We start from the raw sequence: 5435 nt of genomic DNA, 5'->3' as shown, positions 1-5435 counted from the left end.
CAGAATCAGAATCAGAATCAGAAGAAGTTTTATTGCCATTGTCAATAAACAGGATTCACAGACTAGGAATTTGCTTCGGCATGAAGGTGCAACATAAAAACAAGTAGTAATAGGCATGCAAAATTAAGTCCACATAAATAAATACTCTAAGCAAATATAAAATATAAAGGCATGTACAACAGTACTATATACAACAGTGCACGTGGAGTAGTGCAATTCAAGTAAAGAATTCAAGTAAAGTATAAAAATGTTTATTTTATTTCTTTGCATCCGCAGAGTTTTGAACATCATATTGTAATTGAATTATATCATTCAGTTCACATAACCCCATGGGGGGGGGGGGGGGGGGGGTCCTAGCCTCAACAGCCAATCAGGGGCTACGCAGGTCATGTTCAGCCAATCAGCTTAGAAGATTAGAGCAGGTGTGTAGTTGCTTCAGGTTTTTTCCGAGTTGGCCGCCGCAAGGATGAGAGCCGCTGCCCGCTGAAGGCACGGGAGGGGAAAAACTTGAAAAATCGGCATTAAACCGCGAGAAGGGAAAGAGAAGGCCAGTGCGCTTACCTATTAAGAGTCCAGGGCCGAGTGACCGAATGAAGGAGACTAGTTACGTTGGCTAACCACTTATTTACATCTGTGAGCCGCTGCAAACCCCGACGCCGGCGTGCTGAGCTTTGAAACCCAGAGCAACGGTGAGAGACGTTATTAGCTGCTCTGGTGCTGATGTGCTGTTGTTCCTCAGTGCGCTAACAGAAGCAGTGGCAGTGCTAAAGATTATGGGAGGGAACTGAGGTGAATAATGGGGCAGTGTTTTGATGTTTTGCTCTGTATATTGTGCCTATTATCTCCTATTTATCTCCAACATGTTCATGTATATATCTACACACCTATAATCTATTTTTTTGCATATCAATAATAGTAATTTATTCTATATACTGTAATGTTGCACTATGCCTATTTATTGCACACTTGCACAGTCTCTTTTTGCACTGTTTGCTACTATTTGCACTTCTGGTAGATGCTAACTGCATTTCGTTGCCATGTACTTGTACTGAGTAATGACAATAAAGTTGAATCTATCTATATCTATCTATCTATTATTTTATACTGATGTTTATAAAGGGGGAGTTGTTTTGTTTTGCTACTGCAAATGTAAAGAAAAGATGTCATTTGTATAATTCATAGGATGAGTAAACATACATTTTCTTTTGTAAGTGTAAGCCAGAGAAGGAATTTATTTCATTTCAACTTTTTGAAGTTTGAGGTTAAAGTAACTAGAATAATCATTTTTGGTGCAGTTTCTTCCACACTAGCAGGTCTATGGTGTTTGAGAAATAATTCAGCAAATTTTTTGATACCACTGAAAGCAACTCAGTATGGGCGATTATTGTTTTATTTGTATGTTATGTTGTGTAGTTAAAGTAAATATTAATGCTCGCTTACCATGAGTATTATTGATACGCCGCTCATATGAACAGAAACATGTGAGTACTTGAATATTTATTTCTCATATTTGAATTGTGATATCTTTGAACGTTCAGTGTTGTACAACCGAAGCTGGAGATGTGAGATTTGATAAGATCTGTGAGGTTTAATGCAGTATGTAGCATTTTGACATTTAAACCTATAGTGATGCATCAGAAAAGAGAGTATAATATCACATTTACGGCATTTGGCTGACGCTCTTATCCAGAGCGACTTACAATTTGATCATTTTTACACAGGTAGGCCAAGGCGGTGTTAGGAGTCTTGCCCAAGGACTCTTATTAGTATAGTGCAGGGTGTTTGCCCAGGTGGGGATTGAACCCCAGTCTACAGTGTAGAAGGCAGAGGTGTTAACCACTACACTATCCAACCACAATATGTATGGCCTTGTTTATAGGTCAGATTTTTGAGAGGAATGGGGAAAATTCGAGGACCAGGACGTGATCCCAATTGTATTAGATGGCGAGCCAGGATCTTTGAAGAAAAGACGCGGGTAAGGAGATACACATGTACCACGTGCACCCGCATACACATTCATACGACACTCCAATGAGCACTTAACACCAGGTGCACCTGAGACCATTTTTTTCGTTTTGAAGGGCCCTAACGGATACTTTTATTTCATTTTCCATGTGCATATCTTTTCTTTTTGTTGTTTTGATCATTTGGGTAGTTATTCTATAATTTTATAAGGCGCAAATATTTTTTTTTCTTTGTTTATTGTAAAAATATAAGAGTGGCTACTCAACATTTATTCCAGTGTCTGATTCGTCGTTGCTGCTCAACTTCTTGGCTCCTAACGAATTTGGTGTCTTCTGATTCTGGCCGTGGGCTTATTGTCCGTCCAACTCATTATTATACTGTAATTCACTTTTATATTACTAAAATTGGTTACATTCACCTGTGTTATGTGCTTTCATTTAAATCTACCATGCATCTTTGTTTTCTTCTTCCATGCGCTTTGTTGTTGTGTTGCTCCTCCCCTCTCTTGCCTTGACCTCAGCCTTCACCTGCTCCTTTTTTCATAGCCCCACCCTTTCACAAGTCTCAGGTGTTCCTTGTCTACTATGCTAGTATATATAGCCCTGTGTTTCTTTTGTTCTCCATACAGCATTAAGTGTGGTGGCGTGTTATGAAGTGAAAAATACAACTATGAAGGCACTATAGGTTTAAGCAGCTGAAGACTTGGATGGATCATACTACCAAATGGTTTTAAAATCCCATTTCAGACTTTTAACTGACTTGGGATTTATACTTTAACCTCCTTATATATTTTTCTTTTGCTTTGAACAGCCCTCTACCATAATTATGTTTATTTTACTTAAACCAATGACTGGATAGCAGTACTAAAATTTTACCAAATGTTTCAGTAGTAACTGAACAAATTTAGCTGATTTTAAGCATAGCTCAAAAACACCAACTATTAAATGACTAGCAAATACAGATACACACATAAAATAACAATATTTTTCAGTAAAACACAAAAAGTTCACTTAATTTCAGAAAATGTCTGTTTTGGTTGTGACAGTTCCTAATGTTACACACTGCTTTTCAGACTTTGGGACACATTTACTGCTAAAAATGGGATCTAACTGCTCTGTTTCGTTGTCAAAACTTTTCTTAAGCTTTGCTAGGATTGGAGGAGCATTACCCATGCAGCTTTAGTTTTTGTAGCCAGTGACCCAAAGCCCCTCATAGCTAGAGCTAATGGATGTAGGCACATTTACAAAAGAAGTAATGACTGTTAAATTGTTCATTTTGGCCATAGCGTCCATTTATGACCTGAATCTGAAATGCTGAAACAGCACTACAGATGAAGGAGCAACTCTGATTTTACTAACAAAGAGAGTTATAAAGGTACAATATGTGGTTGCAATGTCTTAATATAGTTCGAAAGCCTCTGTCTGTGCAGGACAAAATGGCCTGTCAATCACAGCAATTCCCAACTGAAGCTTGAATGTTGTACTAAACATTTTTATGTAAAATTCTAGCACATTTACATGTGTTTGGATTGAGCCCAGCCAAAACTCACCAATTTTAACAAATGCTCTTGTTTCTTCTTTCCAAGTTTTTACAGCAGCAAAGTGGAAATAAAGTGCATTATTTGAATGCCATTTCAGCGAGGGAAGAGAAGCAATGCTTAAGAGACGGTTTTATCACCGAAATGATGATGTTATGAATATGCATTAATATTGGCCTTAGCCCACTAAAATCCCAGGGCATTTGTCTAAAACACCACACAGATTTTAATTGAGCCCCATTCATGAGGACAGTGTTGGCTGCCAGATCAGTCCTTCAGCCACCGCTGGGCAGATGATGCATTAATGAGGGCGGTTCTGAGTGACTGGATTTCAGTCATGCATGAATATGCAAGTGTTGCTGCTGTAAGGTCAGTAATCAATGCATATCAAAGATCCCCTTGCTGGTTTGTCGGACTAATTGGGATGGGATAAGGGACATATGGCTCCCAGTAGCATATCTCTGGCCCTGGCTCAGTTTCATAAACCTGCGCTTCTTTCCTCCATACCAATTAGAAATGGGTGAGGTGAAATGATATTGCTTTTTTTGCTTGGTGAAGCCAGCACCAAGCATAAGAACTTCAAAGCGCCCTGAGAAAAGTATGATGTAACCCGAGGATAAGTCATGATAATATAACTTTATGTATCTGAGGTGCTGGGGCCCTTTATGTCTCCTGCATTGATGAAAAAACACCATTGATCTCTCTAGATCCACATTATTCAAGCGCTTGCTGAAGTCTATGGAGTCATCAGGGAGAAAATTTCATTAGCACTGTTACACCTCATTGACATCGGATCGTATTCACAAACTCCCTCTGCAGGGGAAAATGTTGCCCCTCCAGCAGGTGTTTGCCCCAGCATGCTTCTCTAACCAGCCAGTCACAAAACTCAGCAGGTGAATGTCTTTGAGTGTGAAAAAGCAGAGGCCACGGCGCACACTTGGCACGTTCAAGGGGCCAGCCTAAAGTTAGATGTTATTTGTCCATTCTGTAGCTCAACATTGTACTGCGTTGCTCATCAGTTTGACCGAATTCATGATTTGACGCGGTTTTCATGTTGTCGTTCATTTGTGTTTCTCATCACAATACCCAGACCTGGGAATCCTTGTGGTGTCAATGAATCCTGACTGTTAGCCTCACCATTTAGTTTAGCTGCAACTAATAAATAAAAGCGTTGTATTCTTAACAAATCGTGTTCTATATAGTACCAGAAAAGGTTCTGTGTCTTGTAACAACAGGTGAACCACTTTTTGCATCCCTGTCCCTCATGGCCACATGGTGCACAGTTAGATCCCATTGTTTTGATGTAAATAAGTCCTAAGGTCTGAAAATCAGTGTGGAGCATAAGGAATTGTCACTACTGAAACACATTTTTTTTTTTTGCAATTAAGTAAACTTTTTTCCAAGCTAATGTTTTGAGCTTCAGCTCAAAATGAGCTGAATTGTCACTACTGAAACATTTGCTAAAGTGTCAGTAGTGTGCTGATTGTTTTAGTAGTGACACAATGGACTTTGAACCAATTCAATCGAATGAAGTACAATCACTTTATTAAATCATTCTTGAAGAACAATTTCTTAAGACAGTAGCATTAGTGTAACATGATTCTTTATGCAACACAAAATGGATACTAAAGAGAAATATTTTACCCTTTTAGAGCTGAACTGGGGTAAGGTATCTAGATATCTTAACTTGCTGTCTTCCTCATCTGAGTCAGTTCTGTAATTTGAGTAATCCATTCTCTTGATTGTAGTGATGGTTACCTCAATTTAAAAAAAAGGCCATAAGATACTGTATTTGGCCTCAAGATTGATTGTACGTCTCAAGCATGTCAAGCAGGGTACACAAGACATGTGAACAAGCCTCATAAACCTTATCTTGCTTCATAAGGATTAGCTGGGAAAGGATCTTAAAAGGGCATTAGGGCTTAAAAGGACA

The 5435-nt window shown here is 38.8% G+C and overlaps 1 long non-coding RNA gene across 1 annotated transcript in view; it reads left to right on the top strand.

The window, feature by feature from the left end:
* Positions 1–465: 465 nt before the first annotated feature.
* LOC119263277 overlaps positions 466–5435 on the top strand; it is a 10054-nt gene continuing 5084 nt past the window's right edge. The window contains exons 1-2 of the long non-coding RNA XR_005130220.1: positions 466–689; positions 1880–1975. This is a non-coding gene — a long non-coding RNA (uncharacterized LOC119263277). The remainder of the gene's footprint in view (positions 690–1879; positions 1976–5435) is intronic.

This window comes from Pygocentrus nattereri, chromosome 4 (assembly GCF_015220715.1).
Source record: "Pygocentrus nattereri isolate fPygNat1 chromosome 4, fPygNat1.pri, whole genome shotgun sequence".
Lineage (NCBI taxonomy): Eukaryota > Metazoa > Chordata > Actinopteri > Characiformes > Serrasalmidae > Pygocentrus > Pygocentrus nattereri.
This window is presented reverse-complemented; position numbering and strand designations above follow the sequence as displayed.